The sequence below is a fragment of the Zalophus californianus genome, chromosome 17 (assembly GCF_009762305.2).
Source record: "Zalophus californianus isolate mZalCal1 chromosome 17, mZalCal1.pri.v2, whole genome shotgun sequence".
Classification (NCBI taxonomy): domain Eukaryota; kingdom Metazoa; phylum Chordata; class Mammalia; order Carnivora; family Otariidae; genus Zalophus; species Zalophus californianus.
Window position 1 is genome coordinate 15,207,181 of NC_045611.1, and position 23,516 is coordinate 15,230,696.

Consider the following 23,516-nt stretch of genomic DNA (forward strand, 5'->3'; position numbering starts at 1 on the left):
AGGGGTTTTTTTTGGGGGGGGTCATGGAGAAGTGGACAATAAGGCTGTATTAAAGACAGAGGTGTGTGGGTGTTGGTGGGGGGTGTTGCTTCAAAGAAAGGAAGCTGAAATGAATCACTGCATGCCATGGAAATGCCAGGGCAAGTGGCTGTCGGAGTGTTTCACCAGATTCTAAGCTGGAAACATCTTCCCCAGGCGAACCCTAGGACGAGGCAGTGACACGCAAACCTCAGCTTTTGAACCCGAAACTGGCAGTTTCGGAGTGTGTCCCCCCTTCCCCAGGCAGTCCCAGGCTCTGGCTGAAAAGCGAGGTGGGGGTAGGGATGAGAGGGCCCTGCGAAGAAGCACAATAAACAACTCAAATATGAACGGAAATGACATCAGCAAAGTGAAGGACCTGTTTACTGCAGATCAAAACAAAACAAACTTCCAAACCTTTTGTGTATACAAGATAACTCTATAAAAAGCCTTCCTAAAATGTCACCAGGGTCGACACATCAGCATCCCAAGAAAACGGATGACAGTTACCAAAGGGGGAGGGGGCAGAGGGAGGAGGAAGGGGGATGAAGGGAAGGAGATGGGAGGAGATAGAAAACCAGAAGGGGCCAAAAAGCCAGCTGACTAGTTCCCCCCTCTGCTGATCCTTAATATTTATTGGTGTTTATAATCTAAAAGCCATGCTCTGTGTTTCACTTAATACAAGGCCAGACAGTGCTGTCTAATGAGGCAGCATTACAATCAGCTTGTAATACTGAATTTTTAATGCTGCCAAGGATTCTGTTACATAATAATATGAAAAACAGAAGCTGAAAGTGGGCTCGCGGTGACAGGACACTGGAGGCTTCAGGCAGGCAAGTGCCCCACGTCCGCCTTCCCTTCCCTCTCTGCCCACCCCCATCTCCCGATTTGCAACCAGCCCTCCATCCCTATACCGGAGGTCGGTATAGAAACCAAGAGGATTTCTTAGGAAATCTACTCTTTTTATTATTATTGCTATGTTGATCATCTCTGATCCAGAGTTATATTTCAAGAGTTTGAATCCTAGCCTATCTGGGGTTAGAAGTCTGTGATGAAAACTGGGGGAGGCTGAAGAGACAAGGAGTACAGGAGTGCGGGGTAGCTTATTTTGAGAAAGCTAAACAATATGTAAAAAAATCACAGCGGGGGGGGGAGCTAAGATGCTGGGAGGGGGGACTGAAGTCTGCCGACCATATTCACAGCTGCGGCACTCAGTTTACACTGGTGTAATTTAAAGGCATATATATACACACACACACACACACACACACACACACACACACAGCCGTTGCTCCTCTCTGTAATACCCCAAGACTGTAAATCTATAACCACTGCAATGATTTAGTGATTAAAAACATGATAACATATTGTGTAACTGCAAACCACAGAACCCCTGCCAACTCTCCTCTAAGATAAAGAGGAAAAAAAAATACAGAAAATGTGTTGCTTGCAGCGATCTTCCTAAACCGAAAAGATTTTAATAAAAGAACCTATATAGTAGACTGATCGGAAAAGGGTGAGGGAATTCTATGTGAAGTCAGCAAAGGGAGGGGGGGAAAGGGCAGCTTTATGTGGGATTCTTTTCCTTGTACTAACAAATTACGACCTAAACATGTCTTTTCTTTTCTCTCTCTCTCTTTTTTTAATAGTTTGTTGTAACTGGAATAACTGGTCTTGTGTGCTGTCTTGCATATTCAAAGCAGCTTTGTAATCGGATCTGGAGACCCAACCTTATTTGCCTGAACTCAACAGGGTTTTTTTCTCCCCCCCCCCCCTTGTTTTGTTTTGGATTCGGTATTGTGGGTTTTCTGTTCTTGCTGGGAGCAGACAACTACGCAGGAAGAGGCTCTGGTGCCTTTAAGCTACAGAGCAAACACCTGAGAGGGGGAGGCACAATTTGTAACCTGGCAGGAGGAGCCTAAAAATACAAAAAAAATAAAATCAAAGCAGCTGTAGGGGTTTTGGCCTCTGAGCAGCTGACCTGACCCCATTCCGTATATTCTTTTATTTCCCCATTGCAGGATTCCTGCACCTTGGGTCAGATTCGAACTCAATGTGACCCTGAGGAGAAGGCAGTCACTGAGCCCTGGAAAACTGCTCCATATGTAATGGGGGGGGGATGGGGGGAGTCTAAGCACATATGCATTCAGACTCCCCCAGTGTAGACACCCACACACTATGTCCTTATACACACACACACACACACACACACACATACACACATACATACATCTGTCAGGAATGCCAGGCCATGGGGCCAGCTCCAGCCCAGCTTTCAGAGCTCACACTGCCAAGAGCCTGAACTCTCCCTAAAGCCCCCCAAAATCTTCCTATCTACAACTCTACCCATAAACACATGCATGCACAGACGAACACTCCTCCAGAGACTTTATATGTTTAAAAAGTCCACAGATCTGAATTGCCTCCTCTCTGGACCTGAGCAGGGCAGTTTATTCAGAGAAATCAATAGGAAAGAGCATTTGCAAATATTTATATAAGCCCTGTGCGTTTCAGCATTAAGTAATTAAAAACTAAAACTCAGGGAGGGGGAAGGGAGGAGACACACAGAAGGCGGCTGTAGGCCTAGAGTGGGTTTTCCTGCCCACACCTCATTTCCCCAAACCACAATCCTTTCAAAACCGATTCCATGTACACTTTTTACGAAATCCTGTTCGTGCACCATTTGCTAGACTATTTCAAAATCATCTCCAAATATGGATTCACCTACCACCAAGCTTTCAAGCCTGACTATAAGTGTCCGTATTCCCTTTTTCTCTCTCTCTCTAATGCACACACAGCAATCCTTACTTTTGACATTGCTTCAATCTCTAGTGTATTACTCTCTACTGTATTTATATTTCTAAATTATTTGCACTAAAGATATCTAACATTATAAGATGAAAGGAAGGGCCCACAAGGTGGTAATTCAATGAATGAATACCCACCCCCTAAACCCCCCCAATAGTTTCCACTCCCCTCAACCTACAGGATACCCACACCTTGGGGGTTCAGTACTTGAAATCCACATATGCAAACATATATGCCCCCCCCCCAAAAAATGTACAGTAAAATCAAGGAGTTTTTAGATGAGCCACTATCGAGTGGACCTCCTCTACATTGTTCCAGAGAGCTGGGCATTAAATTCTGCCTGTACTGCCTCTAAATCTGCTCTGAGAAGCCAAGGCACTAGAGCACCCACACTGCAGATATTGTAGAAATATGTAGAAATTTACAGTAAATGTAGGTACATGATTGCAGCACGCTGCCCTATTGATTATGCAGATTGTGATCAATCTCCCCTCTCCCATCTCCCAAGCCTCTTTCTGAAGACCTCCAAATAAGTTGCTCTGTAACTAGCCATTCTCCCAAAGTAGGAAGAAAAAAGTAATTTTTTAAAAAACATAATAAATCCTCAAGTGTCCCCACTGAAAGGGCTTGAGTCTTTTTTTTAATTCAAAGTGAATTTATGCTCTGCAATTTGCATTACAGTCAAGCGATCACTGTATGTCATATTCTTCAAAGGTGCTTAACAAACCCCCTTTTAAAAGTCACTAGAACCGGAGGCCAGAAAAAGGCAATCAGCCTCCTTCTTCCATATAGTCCTTAGATCAAGTTTCAATAACTGAGACCAGTAAAAATTGTCATATTTACCTTAAGTTGGAAACAACAAGGGGGGAAAGTTAAGAGTGGGTGATTTTTCGAAAGCACTTGTAATCAAAGAATTTGCCACAGTCGAAGGAATTGCACATTTTGCAAAAGTCAGCTTCTGAGCAACAGATTAATTTGTAAAGTAAAATGTATTTTTTTATGTAATAGCTCCACAAGACACCTACGACTACTGAGTCTTTTCACAATTTAAATACACTGCATAAAATACACTCACATCTACTCTCCAATAGATATTGAAAAAGAGATACATGAAAATGCATAATGGAAAAGAGTGAAGCAGGGCGAGGGGTGGGCGAGCGGAGAATGGAACATAAACAATCCCAGATTCGTGTGATCAAGAAAAAAAAAGAAGAAAAAAAGAAAGAAAAAGAAAAAGAAAGAAAAAGAACGAAGAAAGGAGAAAAGATAAAAGAAGAAGAAGGAAAAAAGAAAAAAAGGAACACTCCGATGCCTCTCAACTCAGCTGGTCAAAGAGAGGCCGGCCAGGAGCCCCGAGCCCCCGGGAGCCCCTAGTGTCCAGGGCAGAGCCCCCTCTGGGCGCTCGCGGCGCTGCCAGTGGGGCAGGGCGGAGAGCGCACAGGTACAGGGTCGGGCGGCCGCCTCGCCCCTTCGCCCCCTCTCGGACCCCCGGCTCCCGCCGGGCGGCCGCATCCCCGCAAGTCGAGCCCCGGCGCGGAAGGCGCCCGCCGGGCCGGCCAGCGGTGGTGGTGGCGGTGGCGGCGGCGGTGGCGGCGGCGGCGGCGGCGGCGACGAGGCAGCGGCAGCAGCAGCGGCGGCAGCCGCGGCGACTGCTCCGGGCCGGGTGCGCGCCCCGCGCGGCGGCTCAGCCCGGGGCCCCGGCGCCTCTCGGGGTGGGGCAAAGTTGGGGGCCGGGGGCGGCGGGGGCGGGGGCGCTCAGCACCGCGGACCCCCCACCCCCCCGCCGGCCGCCGCCTTTGTCTCCGCGCCCGGACCCCGGCCGCCCTCCCGCCCTCGGCCCGCGCCCCGGCCGGCCCTGCCCGCGGCGCCTCCAAACTCGGAGCGCGGGCCTCGCCCCGGGCGCCTCCACCCTCCCGGGGGTCGCTGGCGGCCGGTGGCGGCGGCGCGGGGGCCGGGGAGGAGGGGGCGGCCCGGGCTCGGCGGCGGCGGCGGCGGCGGCGGGAGGAGGAGGAAGAAGAAGAGAAAGAGAAAGTTTGGCGCAGGGGGAAGGCGAGCGGGACGCAGCGAGCAAGCAGGGCGCGGGCGCGGGGAGCGCGGGCGGCGGCGGCCGGGCGCGGGAGCCGGGAGGGGGCAGGACGAGCCCCATGCAAAGCAGCCCGGGCGCCCGAGGAGCCCCGCGTCCGGGCGGTGGCGGCGGGAGGAGGAGGAGAGCAGGCGGCGGCGGCGGCGGCGGGAAAAAAAAAAGAGGGAAAAGTTGCCACTTACGCGGTTGCTTCTCCGGCGGCGGCGGCTGCAGCGGCGCTGCTGGCGGCGGCGGCGGCGGCGGGAGCTGGCGGCGCTTTTAATCCCGAAAAGAGGCGCTCGGGCCGCGGAGCCCATCAAGGCAGCAGCGGCGGCTGGCGGGGGTCGGCGGCGGCGGAGGACGCGCTGCTGGCGGCGGCGGCGGCGGCGGCGGCGGAGCTGGAGCGCGCTCGGCGGAGCCCGGGGCGGGAGGCGGCCGCAGCCGGGGAGCCGGAGCCGCCGCCGCCGCTGCCGCCGAGCAGCATGGTTGGCGGGGAGTTTACAGCCCCCGGAGCGGGCAGGGGCCACGGAGGAGAAGCGGCGGCGGCGGCGGCAGCGGCTCTAGGCTGTAATTGGGATGCAAAGCAGGCGGTGGCGGCGGCGGCTGCGGCCGGGAGGAGGAGGAGGAGGAGGCGGCGGCGGCGGCTGCTGCAGCGGTCGGAGGGGACGCGCTGGAAGTGGGAGCTGATGAGTGAAAAGAAAAAAAAGTCTTTGGATCTTTATTCTGCTAATTAGTTTCCTGCAAAAAATGGCTGTGATTAATTCAGTGCGCATGTGCTTCATTACCCAGGCACGACGGGAAGGGCTAATTAGCCACCTTCTGGATCAATAAGATTCAGCAAAAAAGAAAAGGGGGAGGTGGAGGGAGGCAGAGGGGAGGAAGGGAGGAAAAAAAAAAAAAAACCGGGGGAAAGTGATGAGCAGGGCAAGGAAAGCAGGAAGAGAGGATGGGAGAAGAGCCCAGGAAGAGGGAGAGAGGCACCAAAAGTTTATGCATGTATTAAAAACACATACACACACACACACACACACACACACACACACACGACACGCACACACACACACATACACATCGAGAAGTGAAATGCAGAGAAGCAACAATAGGAACCTGGCTAAGATTTTTTAAAAGATTTTTTTGTTTCCTTTTTTTTCTTCTCTTTTCTTTCTTTCTTATTTTTCCCTTTCTTTTTCTTTTTTTTTTTGGCAAACGCAGCAATGTTTAAATTGAATAGTCAGAAGGCATCTTCAAAGAAGAGGGGAGCAAGGGGGGGCAATAATGGAGTGGGACAGCTTAAAGATTTAAGTGAAAGAGAAGCAGCAGAGACAAAATAGAGGCCACTTTAAATTGCAAATCTGAGATTTTTTTTAAAGGAGGAAAATTACCTCCCCCCCAAATCAGAGGACAAATAAAGAAAATATGGAGAAAACTTTAGCACGTACCATAGACTAGACAAAAAAATATATATGATATGTTAATTTTGTCTTCTGAAATAAGATGCAATCAATCTTCTCTGGTTCTTTAGAAGGAGAGGGGGAAGCAGGAGTGATGATTAGAAGGAATAAAAGGGGGAAAGTGAAACAGAACTGAAAGGGGGGTAACTTAAGGAAAGACAAGAAAAGGAAAAGTTGCACTTGGAAACAGGTCCAACTTTCTACCTTTCTGGACCGACGAGAAAAGTAAAATCAATTTTCTAGTGTAAAACCTGGAAAGCAGATGTTTTCAGAACACAGGAAGCTATTTTGCCATCAAAAGCAGGGATGTAATAAAGGCAGTGAAAAATAATTTCAGACTAAAATCATAAGAGAGAAAGCCAATATATTTGAATAGCGAGGAAAGGTCTAGAGTGGAGAAAGGGGGGAAATTACATACCCCTTCCCTAATGCCAAAAAAAAAAAAAAAAAAAAGTCTTACAGCTTCCTCCAAGAGTTTGGAGCAGTCTCGAAGCCAAAGGGCTTGAAATGAGAGGATGGATTTCAGATAAAGACTAGGAGCAGTGCATCCCACCAGAGCCCAAAGGAGATCCCTGGAATCAAAGACAGCGGCCAGGGACCCTGCTACTGTACCGATTCCCAGTACATCAAAGCCATCACTTAGGCGGGTGTACGGTACCTCCAAAAAGCAAGCAAACAAACGCAGGAAGAACAAGAGTCTCAGTCTCTCCCTCTCTCTCTCTCTTTCTCTACCCCCTCTTTCAAATCCTAGCCTTAGCGTCACTGCTAATGCAATAGATTTTTTTTAATGACAAGTATGTATTTATATAAGTTCTAAATATGAACTAGTACCACTGAAATTACAATGTCTGGGATAAAATAAAATGCCATTTGCACTTTAAGTGATCTGCAAACAAATGCAAAAACAACATTTATGTTTCTGAAGGCATTTTTAGTGAACCCTGTAACATCAGGTAGACACAGAGCTCTCACCAAAACTTATTTTTCTTAGGAAAAAGATTTTTTTTTTTGCCAGCCTAGCTGGATTATTTATTTTAGAAGGAATTTGGGAATTAATCGGGAAATCTATTTGATCAGAAAGGAATTCTTCATTTTGAGAGATTTTCCAGTCCTCTTAAGGAGCATGCAGCTTCTTAGTCAAGACTAGGGGGAGAAAACCGGTTTAGGATTTTGCAGGGTTACCTCATCTAATCCTTGTGAATTCACTCTGGGAATAATGCTGTTTTATTTAGAGAGAGAAAAAAAGAAAATACATTTAGAAAAATCGGGGGTTTCCTCTCTAGGAGCCAAATCTGGATTGCCATTCAAACTTTTCCTGGCTGCTTTTCCATGCGGGACAGTTGATCAATAAAGCCAAGTCCAGGCTAGCTTGCTACAGGTTTCACCAGTCAGTGCTTGCAAAACCTTTGTCATTTTCTAAAAATAAAAAAGCTAAAAGTTATTGTAGAAGAAGGGGCTTTTTTTTGTCCCCTGCACAATGTGTCTTTTGTGAGGTTAATGCCATTCTGGGCTCTCGATAGCCCTGGACAATGGGAACTCTCCAGGAGCCTGCAAAGACTCTGGCTTTTTTCTTTCTTGATTTTTTTTTTTTTTTAAGGGAAGGATGAAACATTCCTACAGTCCAAACACAACTTCTACTTTGATTAAATAAATATTTATCTTTATTGTAACCATTGTATATTTTTACCTTCAGTTTGTCCGGTTTCTGATTATTATTTTAAATTTTTCATTGGCAACAGTTAATCTTTTTTTTTTCCCTTTCAGTCCAAAGTGCAGGTCAGTGTAAAATGTAGCTGACTGAAAGAAGACTGGTAAATTCTGAATTTTTCCATAATACATCAGGTAAGGAAAATTGTTCAGACCTTCAGGAGTATATTTGCCTCTTATTTATCTATCTTCACGAATCTTCATAATTCTGTTGGTTTATTTTTTTAAGATGCAGCAGAATTAAATTTCTCCCTGTAGATCTTGGAAACTCACTTAAATGCTATGTATTTATTTTCTTTTAAAAATGTAAATAGTACTAGGAGCGAACTTGTAGCTAGTTATACAAAACAGCGCGGAGGAAGTCCGTATCTCCACTGGTATAGGCTATTTGGGGGAAATTCTGGATATAAATGTATTTCATGTTGCGATATAGGAAAATGTCAGCTTAATCTGGTAAATACTTATGCTAATTTTACTCAGTGAATTCGTTATAAGGAGGAGAGGTACCAAGCTTGTATGATTGAATAATGCTTAGGCGATAATCCAGCATATATATGGATTATTTTATGTACAAAATGAAAAAAGGAACCAAGAAATTCAGAATCTAAATCCTTCATTTAGCTGGCAAGAGGGCAGAAAATTTTAGACCAATCTGTTTTTAAGACATTTACAGTAGGGAGAGAAAGTAGAATGTAGGCTAAATATTGCATTGATGTGTATGTTTCTCTGCCTCTCCCTCAAATGAATGGCTACAAACACAAAGATATATGCATAAATGGGTACATAAATATACATTTGAATGACTTTAGATGTCTATGCGTCTCTGTGTGTGCGTGAATATATGTGCACACAAATGTACAAGGTATACATAAATGCAGGTACTGTATAGAGCTATGCGTGTGCTCTCTAGCTAGGGGTTTTTGTTTCCAGATCTGTTTGAAGCTACTTTTTTGCAAATATAACATAGAAGTGTTGGTTTAATGAAGAAGATATGGATGGTGAATTTGAGTAAGAATCTGCTTCCCTGCAATTTTCAGAATCTGGGGTTGCAATGTGAGCAGCTATTATTTGGTCCAAGGGCTAAAGATGCCGTGGGCCAGTCTTAAGGGGGAAGAGAGGTGAAGGGGATCTTAGGAGATCTCATTGCCAAAGAGCCTAGCCTCTGGGCCCTGGGTTTTCTTCTGCTGGGGGCCTGGGGGACACAAAAACAAAACAAAAAAGGGGGAGGAGGAAGAAAAAAAGAAAACCCGTGAGGAGCCAGGGGAGGTTGAAAGGATGCCTCTGCGCACAACTCTAGAGCTAGATCTAAGAGCAGGGTTGCAGGGTGAAGAATGTGCGGGTCTCTTTTTGAATGTGTATTGTTATTCTAAGTCTATTGTATGTATGTGTTACTGTCCTTTCATTTGCCACGACAACATATGGATTCCATAAATGCAGACATGCTGAAGTGCATCTGTCTGGGTAGTTAACACAATCCAAACATCCCTCTTCGTTCCGCTAACTCGGGCTCTTCCTTGGGTTCCCTGGCAGCGCTCCGGGCTGGCCGGCCCTTGCCCCAGGCTCTCAGCACCCTGCAGTCTCGCCCTTTTGTAGTCTCCGGGTGGGATCCAAGGTGCCTCGCCGAGGAGGCGGGCTGCTCCGGGTTCCGGGGTCAGAGGCGCCGCTGCAGTTAGCCCCTGAGCGCCAGGAAACGAAAGGGTTAAGCTGCCCGAGCTCTGGGAAGGGGCTGCGCTCATCCCGGAGCGAGGTGCAGCCACCAGCAGCTGTGATTTAGGGGTCAAGTCCGAGATCACCTTTCTCCTGCCTCTGGAAATGGCAGAAGATGAGGCAGGGAGGGAGGGACAGGAGAGAGAGGCAGCCAGGCGCGGCACTTGGCGCTCCATCCATCCGTTCCCTCCCCCGACCTCCCAGCCCACCTTCTGACCCCCAGACAAATCGAACAGTTCCCCTTTCTCCTCGGGGTGCAGGGTGAGATTCTTCTGAACGTCCAGAATTGTTCCATCCCCCAGCTCTATCCTAGGGCTAAACCACTGTGATCCAAGCCCCAACCACCAAATCAGAAAGTTTGCTCTTAATGCACCAGAGGGGGAGCAAATGGGTCTGGGTAAAAAATGCTCCCCATTTGTGGAAGACAGGGGTGCCCTTGGCAGGGTGGGGGAGTTTGGATGTTGGCGCGAGCCCCGCAGACTCGGGTCATGCTCCTCATAGTCCTGAGCGGATGTACACAGTGGTGTCCATTACATGCAGCTTCTTGCTTTGTGCCCACAATCTCGGTCCAAAGCTTTCTTTCCCCCAAACTTGGGCAGCCTGGAGAATACTTTTGTCAAAATATTTTTCATGCCTGAAAGATAACCACAACCCAAATTCAGATTTGTTTCTGAGGCGTTTCACTGGAAAAGAGCAAAGCGTCTGAAGTCCCCTTTTGTTTTGGCGCTGCACAGAAGCACCTGGTTGTGGGGCTGAGTGCCCAGGTGAGGTCCTGGGGACCCTGGGCCGTGTACGCAGTGCCCACAAAAGGGGCTTTCCTTGAGAAAAAGCTTCCCAAATCCACCCACCAGGTTGGACTTTAGGACAACGACAACTCTTTTAGAAAGTTACTCCAAGAAAAAGGAGTTTTTGGTGGGAAAAGAACTGGCTGGAAATGACAGAGAGAAAGGAGAACTAGATCTCTGGGGGCACACGAGACAGGTGGGGGATGCTGAGAGTAGACAGGGAGATGAGGGCACAAGGAGGTCCACATACAAGCCATGTAGGGCACGGCCGTGCGCGGAGGGAGGCTCGGTGACGCGCTCCCCAGACGCTCCCTCCAGCTGTCGGAGCGAGGGGGAATCACCCCAATTTCCGCTTCTGCTTCCAGGGCCAAGAGTGGACCAGCTGGTCCAGTAGGCAGCTGAGGTCTGTCTTCCTAGCCCCGACACCCCTAACCCCGCCAGAGCCTCCAAACCACAGAAATCAAACCAAATTGGCTGCTCAAATCTAGAGAGGTTTCATCCCTGGGGCAAGGGGGAGGGAACAAGCCTTTTTTTTTTCTTCTTCTTCTTCTTCTTTTGAACTCCTGATTCAAAAGAGACCACAACCTACTCTTGAGTGCCATCCCCAATACAAGGATTGTGGGTATGTTTCATTCTTTCATTCTTTCTTCCCTATTTCTCAGAAGTAAAATCTTTAAAGAATTAGCCCCAAAGTTAGAGCGCCTGGGTCACTGAAAGAGTTCCAAATGATAAAGCCTGCCCTTCATTTCCAATACATGGTGCACTGTGAAAATGCAGGGCAATTATTCAGTTCCAGGGTTTGAGTCAGATTTCCAGTTTCCCCGGCTGCTTTGCAATGGAAATCTGAGATCCAACCTTGGGGCAGGAGTCGCCTCAGAGTTGGTGGCTCTCTTGGGTTCCACACAGCCTGCACCACGGGTAAGCGCTGGCTTCCCTTTTGGTGACCTGGTACCAGAAGTTTGCACTAACGTCCAAAGCCTGGGGTGGGGGAAGAAGAGAACTAACCTCATCTCTATGCAACAAAGTGAACAACTTGAGGGCAAGAGACCCTCCGTCGGGCTATATTCGCTTTGGGGATTTCCAAGGACATAACTTGGCGGGGGGAATGATCGAGGTTTCTGACTTGCCAGCCAGAGGCAGAAAAAAGGGATCCTTGAGAGGCACGGGCAGCGAGCTTGGGAGCAGGGCTGCGAGCGGGCAACTGAGACCTGGTGCCCACTTGCGCAGATCCCGTTGGGGCTGGCGTGGGGAGTCGGTGCCCGTGGTAGCACGTGCATTGTTGACACACAGACACGCAGGCGTGCGCTAATGGAGGGATGCGCGGCTGAGCAATCCCCCCGATGCCTGCATTTCTTGCAGGCATGGCTTGTTTAATAGCCAGGGAATTGAGTGCCTTCCCTCCACCCCCTGCTTTTTTTTTTCTTTTCTTCTCTTTTCTTTTCTTTCTTTCTTTCTTTCTTTCTTTCTTTTTTTTTTTTGCTGAGAAATGTAAAAAGGGACCTATACCGTGTACATAATCTGAAGAAACATGTGCATTTTTTTTTCTCAGAAATACCTAGCACCATAATATTTCTGATTTAAGGGGCGAGGGAAATCTTTGAAGTGAAGAAAATCAGTGGGGGACGAACTATCTTTTCCTGATTTTTTTCTTTTGTGTGCCTCTCCTCAAAGCCAGTAATGGGATTTAAAATCAGAGATTCCCAGTCTTCATCCTCCCTCCCAGTCCATTTCACTCTCTTCGCCCCAGAAAACATCTGCAGTAACCGACTGCACGTCTAAGGGGACAGTTTAAAGAGAAATAAGGTTTGGGGCACGTGTCAGGTTTCCTTTTCTTTTTCAGATGAAGCTGAAAAAAAAAATTCCAAGGACAGTTTAAGCACCAAACGACATCGAAGAGATATTTTTCCAAAGCAAAAATTTTCCAATTCGTTTGTTTCCAATTCTTAAAAATAGAGAAGAAGGCAAACCCGATCTTCCTGCACACGGATGACTCGAAATTTGGGGCCGGCGCTTGGTTAGGGCCGGGAGGGGCCGGGCAGGGCGCAGCCCCGTGGTCTTGGAGAAGTCCGGTGCATGCCAACCCTGGGGCGCATGGGCTGGGGCTCTGGCTAGCTGAGCTCCCCGCAGATGTCCTGCAGGCCCACTGCGTGCCAGGGCATCATGCAGGGCAGTGGTCCCCTGTGGGCATGGCCACCTCCCTGTTCCGTTCCAGTGCTCAGCGGGGCAGCAGGAACATTCGACGCCACTTTCCTCTGGTCCTGGCATAGGGTGCACCCTTTTTGCATCTAGTCTCCTGCCCCCTGGGCTCAGCATCGTGGAGACCAGGCGCTGTTCCCACCTCCCCAAGAACCATAATCTCAAGGATCCCGACAGTTTCCTGAGACACTGACCACAGTTCACTGAGCCAGGGCATGCGTCCTTAAAGTCTGGCACACCCAGCCCCATTTCGGGAAAGCTTTATTCTCCGGGCAGGCTCTGGGCTCCTGAGAGGAAGCCCGAGAGCTCCTGCCCCTGGAGAAGCCGGCTGGGGAGCGAAAGCGAGTGCAGAGCCCCAGCCCTTGGGATCCAGGCGCCCCTCACAGGTGTGTGCTTAGCAAGCCTCCTCACCGCCTCAACTGGGTGGGTAAATGGCCTCCCTGGGAACAACTGGAGCACCCCATTATGTCCCAGCGGGGCACCCTCGGAAAAACCAGCAGGCCCCGGGGCCTGGCCTCAGCAGCCATCTGGGAAGGAGAGGGCAAGTCATAGGTGTACTTCAGGCCTGAGCTGAGCTGCCCAAGCCCAGTGCCTGCCTCCAGCTTTGATCCCACTCCCCACAGAGGGCAGCTGGTGGTTTGATTCCCTCCCCACCACCCTCATTGGCCTTCCCAGCTTCTTTCAGGACACAGGGGCCCCGACCCTGTCCTGTGGGGCACCATGGCGGGCACGCAGCAGCAACCACAGGGGGCAGCTGGGGGCCCTGAACCCACCTGCAGGAAAACACAACTACTTCCAACTCAGGTCAGCCCAGAGTGGTTCTGCACCCCACAGCCCAGGGTGACCTGGGAGCGGAGAGCCCCCTGGGGTCCTGCTCCTCACTAAGGCTGACCAGACACTAGGCTGGAGGAGGGATTGGATGTGTAGGGTTAGCTAGGGCCTGACTTGCGGAGTGGGAGTGTCTGCATGTTTGGTTCTGGGTATCTCCCTCCCGCTCATTTTGGCGGGGGCGGGGGGGGGGGCGGTGAAGGAAACCGGGCAGATTAGTGCTGACCCTCTTTCCAGTCTGGGAGCGCTTGCAGCAGGAAGAAGTGCTCATAAAGACACTTCAGCCCCAACACTTGAATGCTAAAGGTTAAACTCACAGTCTTCGGGGTAGGGCTTCCTGCCAACTGGAAAAACTACACTCTGCCACAGGCCCCCCAGGTATGGGCAACATCAGAGCCTCCTGCCATCTGGCCACTTCAGGAAGAGGTGTCCCTGGGGGTTTGCTCTTCCCACCCCCCACCTCCGGGGAACCTCTCTTTCCCTGCTGCCCCCATTATCTTGCCCATGGCCATTTGTACCTCACTTTGCTCTATGGGTTACAGCTAGTTCCTGCTGTGGAGTTGGAATGAACTCTCCATGGCAACAAGGGTGCAAGGCTCACACAAGTGGACGCTTTGGGAGAAACCACACTTGTCCCCTGTCCCTTTGTTCTGGGTATGTGGTGGTCCCCACAACTTGGTGCAGGCAAACCTAGAGCTAATACATGAAGTTAGTGCCCAGCCCTGGAAGGGTCTGCAGGGAGACCCTGTCAGGGGGCACGGAGAGGCCAGATTTGCAGATGGGGAAGGGTCTCTAGAAGGAACAGCCATGAGGGTCTCTATCCCAGGGACCCTGTTCTTGGTGCCTGTGACCAAGAACACCTCTTCCCTTTCCTGTCTGACCCCATCCCCCCAGTGATGGTGAGACTCAATTCTGCACCCTTAAAAAGGGCATCCCAGCAGGAGATGAGTGGTGTAGTAAAGGGTTTGAGGTTAGCTCCTGGGAGCTTGGCAAAGGAGCCCTTTTCTCTTCTTCCCAAACTCCCTGAAAACACCTACTATGTGTCAGTCCCTCGGCAGGAACTTTACAGGAATTGCATTCCATTCTCTCAGCAGCCTTGGGAAACTGGTATTATTAGTCCCATTTTATAGATGAGGAATATCAGACTCTGAGAGATTAAGATCACACAGCTATTAAGTGGCTCAGCTTGAAGTCGAACCCAGCTCCATCTGGCCTTAAAGCTATTTTTACTACACCGTCTGCCTCTAGTCAAGGTCAGGAGAACCAGGGACTCAAGGGAAAATAAAAGAGAGATTTGCAGTGTACATGGGCTGTGAGAAGGGAAAGAAAAAAATCCCAGGAAGGGTTCTCTGGTTTTGATATGGATTCAGGCCTGGGAGACACATCATAGAAAGTCATGGAGGAGGTTCTCAAAAGGCCAGAGACAGAAAGGACAACGAAATATAAGGTAAACAAGCCCCCAGCCCCAGATGACAGCAACAGAATATCACCCTGAAACAATCGTCAGTGTACCCCTGGATGTGTGGGCCCGCACCCAGCCATACCAAGCCAAGATCATACCAGGCCTTTTTCATTTTCCTTTGTAAATTTTCTTACTGTGTCTGAAGCTCGGGCAAGTTCCTAACTTCTGTGAGTCAGCAGGCTGACAGGAAGGGGTGATCAGATGACCAATTACTCATGAACAAATGTGAGGAAATTCAGAAAGTGGGAAGAAGAGAGGGCAGTGACAGCTGAATGGCAGGCCCACTGAGGGTCTCCTGGTCACTGCGCTCAGCTTTGCACTGCTGGGCAGCGGGAGGGCAGGAAGGGTACTGCAGCTGCAGGCCTGCAGCCCCCTCAGAACAAAAATGCTTGCCTTGTGGCTATTGGGGTTTGGCTACAGGAGAGTCTTCCTCCAACTCTGGCCTCCACATGTGCCACCAGGTACTGAAACACTCCTTTGAGGGGGGCTTCTGCAGCGAGGGGAGGGGGTAATTAGGTCAGTGGCATAGGCTGACATCTCTTTGCTGTGTTTCGTTGGTTGTCTTGGCTGAAGTGAGTGTGGAACTGGGCAGGACTGGCCAGGCCCACACCGAGGGGTTGTTGAAAGCCTTGTTAAGGAAGTCCTCCTGACCAGGCAATCCAATTACATAATGCCACAAAAATAACTCTGGGCTGGGAGTCTTGTCAGAGTGACGTATTTAGTTAGAAGAGAGGGGTATCATATATCTATCTTTCAACCCAGGGGCTGAAAGTACACTTGTGGCACCGATGGACTTCTCCTCCCGCCACTGAACAAGGAAGGGTGGGGTGAGGTGGTGAGGGACCAGCGGCAAGGATGCACATTTCTTTCTCCCCGCCCTTTGTCCCCAGGTGCAACAAAAGCCAACTGCTCAATTTAGCTGCATTCTGCCAGCTCCTAGGTCCACACACAGAGTCAGATACTCAAATGGGTCAGGGACCGCTGACACAAAGAAAGGAGTGGGGAGGGAGTGGGAGAAATGAGAAGAAATGGAATGAAAGGGTTTTTTGTTGTTGTTGTTTGTTGGTGGAACAGGGTGGGCATGAGTTATATTATTTCTACCTGGACTGGACTAGGCCTCCCACTACAGTTGACCAACTAGTCCCACTTTGTCCAAGACTGTTCTAGATTTAAAACTGCATCCCAGGAACCCCTTCAACTCTAGAAACTGGGACAGTGGGTCACTCTCCCTCCCACAGGTTTGGCCGAATTTCCACAAAGGACGTAGAAAATTATGACCAAGATAAGGTAGTTCATTTTGATTCAAAATTATTCAAAGAATGACCTAAGTATTTCATCATAGATGCAAAGACCTTATTTCCAGGAATTTGAAGAAAGAGGCATACACACTGTCTTACCCCCCCACTCACACACCATTTTGGACTCTAGAGATTTCCAGGTGGAAAAATCACCTGTTCCATCTGCCCTGCTTTTCAGATGAAGTTTCCAGACATGCTTTTGCCATTCCAAAATGCCCTGAACTCCTGCCACAGTTTGGTTGGGGACGGTGTTTATCACTTTGAAAAAAACTCTGCTTGTAACATCTTTTTGTCATCCCTTTCCTGGGTCTCAGTTCCTCCCTTGGGGCACCACGGTCACATTCTGAACTGCACCCTTTAATATATTGACCTAGGGCCTGTTAGCATTTTCTTTTTCCTAATATTGATACTCGCAGCATCCGATCCTTTTATTCTAAACCGCGGCCTTCCAACCCATCCTTCATCTAGACCCATCTGACCCCCACCCGCCTTGGAAGGAGACAAACGAGGATAAGCAATCCCCCGCCCGACACACTCTCACAGTATCTGAGCTTCCTTGTGCCTTCATCCCCACCTCCGCTTTTTTTTTTTTTTCAAATCAAAACGTCTCTAAACTCCTCGAGCTCATCATAAAAGCAAATAGCTTTCCCTCCCCGAGTCCCACCCCCTGGCTCGTCACCAGGCAATTCCACTCAGTGACCACCTTGTCGCCAGCCCGAAAGCCAGCTCGTTTAGGACGCAGCAGAGAGGAAAGGGTGCAGCGGCAGCGCCTCCGCCCTCCCCCAGCAGGCAGGCTCTGCCTTTATGGAGTCTATTTCCAGTCTGTTTACCTGGCAAGGGCCACGTGACCAATCCAGAAGGAAATGCTGACATCACTGTCTCTCTCTCACACATGTGCGCCTCCCTCCCTCCAGCCCGCTCTGCCCGCATTCCGGCATCCATCCTCCCCGCCTCTCCCGGCGCCGGCCCCTCCCCCAGCACTCGCGCCTTCTCCCACTTATTTCGATGTCTTTCTCTGTCACACTTTCCTTTGTTTTCTTTTCCCTTGTAGGCTGTCTCAGACTCCCTCGGGCGCGCGCCCGGGTGCGCGGGCCCGCGCGCGCACGCACACACTTCTGGGAATCCTTTTTCCTTCTCTTCAGCAAGCCTCTCTTCCTCTTTCAGTCTCTTTCAGATCTGGGGCCATTGAATCTTCAGTTTTAAAAACACACTTCCTCTTTCTCTATAGATTGGAGATGTATCAAAAAAAAAAAAAGTCTGGAAGGCCTGGAGAACCTTCCAGGCTCAGGATGGGGGTGGGGTGGGGTGGTGGGGTGGGGTGGGGGTGGGGTGGGGTGGGGTGGGGTGGGGGGGGTGGGGTGGGGTGGGTGGGGGTGGGGTGGGGTGGGGTGGGGTGGGGTGGGGTGGGGGTGGGTGGGGGTGGTGTGGTGGGAGGGCAGAGCAAGGCTGCTCAGTCCAGCCACTCAATTTCCTGCTCCAGTGGGCTTGGAGATTTAGGGGTTGGGGGTTTGGTCAAACATGGTTTCTTTATTTATTTGTTTTCAGCCGTTCTTCGTCCAGCTTCCCTCCCACGCTTCCTCATTGCTGCAGTTTGGGGTGCCTTCCCTTCCCCACCACCAGACCACAGGCCCCAGCAGCTCTTGGCCTTGTGTTCCCCGGAGCGCATGCACCTCGCTCCTGGTTTTTGATCCTGCTGTTGCGCTGCCTTCTGTCAGGGGCTGAGGGGGCTGCTCAGCATCCCTCCAGCCCAGGGAGCTGGGAAGACCCTGGAGGCAGAGGGGAGGGGCAGTGGTCAGCGCAGGTGCCTCCTGCCTGTTCAGGGGGCTATTTATACTAGGAACCAAGTGGCAGGGCTCTGGGGTCCGACTGCTCCCGGAAAGCTTGCTTGGTGCACGTGGGCACAGAGCCAAAGCATGCAGTTTAGAGGAAATGTTTAATAAAGACACGGGAGTCTCCAACTGTTTATTTATCCTTACGGAAAGGTGGAGATACGATGTCCCTGGAAACTGCCTCAGAAGTGAACTGCAAGGTTGTGAGGCCAGAGGGTAAAACAACTGGGGCCTTCAAAAGGACTGGGCTAGCCTGGGCAAAGGGGCAGAAGGCCGACTGTGATGGCCCTTTCTCTGCCACCTCCCACCCCAGGCTGTCATCTTTTGGGGTCATATACCTTTTACTTTGGGGTGGGGCAGGAGGTAGAAGGAGGCATGGGAAGTCATGCAAGAGCGAGACCATTAATATATACAATGGAATATTACTCAGCCATAAAAAAAAGAATGAAATCTTGCCATTTGCAACAACAGGGAGCTGGAGAGTGTGATGCTAAGCGAAATAAGTCAGAGAAGGACAACTATCGTACGATTTCACTCATGTGGAATTGAAGAAACCAAACAAGCAAAGGGAAAAAAATGAGAATGAGGGAGGGCGAATCAAGAAACACTCTTAATTACAGAGAACAAACTGATGGTTACCAGAATGGAGCGGCGGGGGGGGGGGGGGGGGGGGGGGGGGGGGGGGGGGGGGGGGGGGGGGGGGGGGGGGGGGGGGGGGGGGGGGGGGGGGGGGGGGGGGGGGGGGGGGGGGGGGGGGGGGGGGGGGGGGGGGGGGGGGCGGCTGAGGTATGGAGGGATGGGTGAAACAGGTGATGGGATTAAGGAGTGCACTTGTCCTGATGAGCACGGGTGATGTATGGAAGTGTTGAATCGCTATATTGTACACCTGAAACTAATATAACACTGTATGTTAACTAACTGGAATCAAAACTTTTTAAAAAAAGAGTGAGACCATTAAGCACTCATTACTTATTACTTTGGTGTGAACTCATAATCCCCAATACTCATAAAGGTAGAACCCTACCAGGAGGACATGAGTGTTTTAATGGGCATGTTTACCATTGGGTTATGTTGAACATCAGCAATATACATCCAGGGGTGCCTAGAGTGGCTCAGTCGATTAAGCGTCTGCCTTAGGCTCAAGTCATGATCCCAGGGTCCTGGGATTGAGCCTGGAGAAGGACTCCTTGCTCAGGGGGAGCCTGCTTCTCCCTCTCCTCTGCCTGTCACTCCGCCTATTGTGCTCTCTCTCTCTGTCACATAAAAAATAAACTCTTAAAAAAAAAGAATATAGCATCCAGTTGGAAGACCCAGTAAAATCTAGGGTAGGACCTTCAACATTAAATAGTACTGTTCTTCAGTGTTCAGATGCATTCCTACTTCTTGAAAAACATTTTCGGCACACATTTAAATAGCCCTGGCAGCCAGTAAGGAGAGAATTCAGATGTTATAAGGTCACGTTCTGGAGAGACCTTTTCATAGGTCAATATACAAAGCCAGCAGCAGGTCTTTTAAGGAGGTCCAGTCATAGATACGTCTCTTCAGGCATGTTAGATCTAAATCCTCTTTAGACATGCTGGAATCCAGAACTTTCTACTGGATTTCTTTAAATATTTTGTACAAGTTCTAATTTAAACTTCTAAATGTTAGAGGCCAAGGACTCGCTGTTTCAAGTTGTCAATTAGGTAGACAGCTCTGTTGGTCAATTAAATGATTTTTGTGGTTTCAGAACCCAAATAAAGCGGTATGCAGAGTCTCAATGTCATTCTTACCATCTCCATGAATATTTATGGAGCCCTGGCTGAAGTAAAAGCACAAAAGAATAGGTGGAGCCCAGGTTCCAAAAATCCCTGTGGGCTTGAGATGCCTCTGTTACGAATTCTACACTATCTAGTTAATTATCAATGTTTGTCAAACTAAAGCCCAGAGTGGTGGAGAGAGGTGATAGAGGGTTGGTGGGCATTACGCAAAAAAAAATATATATATAAATACAAGGAGTTTAGGTCTTTAATATGGGCCTTTCAACTTTGGAGGGATCTGGGAAAGGACGTCCAGAAGTTCTTTTCCCATCCTTGAGTCTAGCTCAGGCTCACTTTCTCCTGTGGAGGCCCAAGGCTGGAGATGACCTCACCCAGCTTCTCATACTCCGCTCTCTGGGGGAGGTTTCCCGGATTAGTTGACAGGCACCAAAAAAAAAACACAAAACATCAATACGATCCATTAGTTTCACTACTCCATACCTGTGATGCTGTGGAAATGCACATGCATTTATGAATAGATTTGTATTTATGTTATGTGTTGCCCCACCTGCTTCCCAAAGAATAGGCACCCTATGGAGTATGCTCTGTACGCATCTCCATAAATGCCCACAGTGCTAATTGGTACTCAGTGATGTGCCCGTGGTGAAGTGAGGGTGATGATAATGTGGATGATGAGGGGAAGGATGACAGTGATGATGACACTAAATTGCTAATAATGATGCAAGGATGAAAACAGTCCTGGGCAGGGAGAGATGCTTAAAAAACACAGAATGAATGAATAAAGTTTAGGACTTTCACCGAGTGTTCTCTGAGATCTGGCTTTTTTTTTTTTTTTTTTTTAAATATTTACTTCATTGTTACTTATTAAAAGAAGCCATCTCAGCTGCCGAGCCTGTGGGCTGGGCTCAGATGGCATAACAATAACACAAGGTGGATTGGGCAATCCCTTTTCATCATCAGTGTATTTTTAAAAAAATGATTGAGATACCTAATACTTCTCTCAAGGCAAATCACCACAGAACATAAAGTTTTTTGCTGACACCTAGAGCACAGAATCATTCTCCTAATCTGCTCAGGGAAGGATGTTAGAGAGGTGATGCTGGTAACACAGGAAAGACATGCCTTACGGTCTAGCATGAAGGCCTGCAAGCCAGAGGTGGCCGCACCTTGCAGTGATACACAATACAAAAATCAACCAACAGCTTTGAAAACATATAGAAAAGTAAGTAAATATCAGAAAAAATTCCATAACTACCTGCAAGAATCAAAGCCTTTTCTTAAAACTTAGAGTACAAAGATCACCAAAGACTTGGGTTCTGGTCCCAGCTCCATCAATGAGAGCCGATGGCCTCTGGTAATGACTTAATGCTGGACTGTGTTTTCTCCTTGTAAAATGAGACAACAATACATACCCTACAGAGGTGTCAGAAGATCAAGTGAGAAGCTTAATATGAGTGTGTGTCACAATGCCTGGCACCTGGCAGGTGTTCAATAGTGGTAGAAATGGTTAATAGTATCCTGACACCCCCTCCTCACCTGTCCGCACCTGCGAGGTTGGAGTGTGAGGAGCAAGCAACTTTGAATGTGCTGTACAAACTAGATAGCCTTGCACACATCCAAGACATTCTTTCCAGGTATTACTGGCTCTGGCTTGCTCTGTTAGTACCGGTATCCCCCACCTCTCAAAAGTTCACATACTCTACTTCACTTTTGCAAAAGGCCTACTACCTATTTTTACTAACCGAAAGACACGCAAAGACAATTTTCACTTTCACAGAAAAAGGCAAAAAGCAAAAATAGTGTCGAGCATTTGTTTTGCAGCAAGCTGTTAACAGGGCAACACGCACCCTAAGCAGCCAAAGTGGCCCCGCCAAGCTCCTTCCAGATCCACTCTCAGCAACTCAGCACCAGCTGCCAGACCTTTGAACTGTGTCTGTGAGCATCTGTGCTTTGTCTCGGTTTATTTTGTGCACCCGTTAGCATGATGTGTCCTAAGTAACAGAAAAGCCTAAGAGAGTTTATTTTTGGGGACTGGAAACATTCAAAGATTTTTCCATATAAATTAATGCTAATTGCTGCTTCACTTTACGCCATTTGGCTTCTGAAAATTTTCACAGGAGCATTCTACTTTCAGAAAGTGGGGAAACCAATATCGGGAAATGGGACAGAGATAAAGACACATGATCAAGGACAAGTTTTCTCCATACACAGGTGTCTGATATGCCTAATTCTGGGCATACAGTTACTGAAATGAGGAATGCAAGCAACCACCAGACTTCCTCAGGGGAGGTTTTGTGAAGATTAATAGTTAAAAATGACACAAGTTATCATGGTGCATGGGCTCCGTGAAGCACAGGAGATAGGTAAATCCAAGAAATAATCATCCACATAATATCAGCACCATTTCTAGAAACAGATTCTTTCCTAGGCCAGAAGAGAATTTCCAGAAGTATCTTTCCCTTTTGGAATTACTGAGTATGACAGATTTATTTCCACACATCTCACTTGCTTTCAGAGTTATTGTTTCCTCTTATTTTTTCCCCCCTTCTTTGGTGATAGAGAGGCCTGAGAACCGATTCTGTCAGGAAGTTCTTGGGAATTTTCAGGAGGACGTACAAGTAGGTTATATGAATGACTGTGAGCAGCAAGCATCTTTTTTTTATTTTATAAAAATATATATTCATAACCAATCTTCTGAGCATATCTACATAATCAAAACCATGAATGACAAACATATCAGACATATTTTTTCAGAGCATAATGGATCCTTTTGGGGTAAGGGACTATCATTTCTATTTCTTCCTCTTAAAGCAGATCAGGTAACTTTTCCCCTGTTACAGAAAGGATGTGCTATTAAATCCACACCCCAGGATAGGATCTCAATTGCCCCCTAGACATGAATGCCAATGCCCCAATTTTTTAATTTATTGACCGAAATGTTGGCTGGAGCAGGTTCAAGCATCTTGCTAAATAAAATATAGATTACATTTATCATTTCCCTCCATCTACTAAAATCTTGTTACTTTTTCATGGAAAGGATGAATCAGTTTGACAGGACTTGTTCTGTCAAGTGATATAAGTTCCCAACACTGTATTCACTGTAGATTATTCTAGAAGTAATTTGGCAATCATTTTTTCCAGGTAAAGTTCCAGATTAGGACATTACGAACTTCCTCTTTGCTTTTTTAAAAATAGAGGCATTAATCTTGCTTCTTTTCAGTCTTTCCAAGTTCTTAAAAATGAAGTTACTCTCCCATGATTTTAGCCAACAACAACAGATTCCCTTATAAAAAAAAAACTTTGCCCTGCAAAAAATACCTACATAACAAAGAGGTGTTTCTACCAGTATTCAAGGCATATTTAAAAGTTGATTGTGTGAAAACATCGAGGAAGCAAACGGTCAAGCCTTAAGACCTCTACTTTGACAGGCCTGTTTCCAGATCTCTCCCATGGATTTCGACATGATCTGAATGGATTTCTGAACTGAATGGGCTCAAGGCCAAAGACAGGTATGGTAAATTTTCAGATTGCGTCTATCTTGTATGTATCACGCAAGTCAAAGCTATTATTTTCCAGAAATAAACTGAAAATCCACTAGGAAGTAA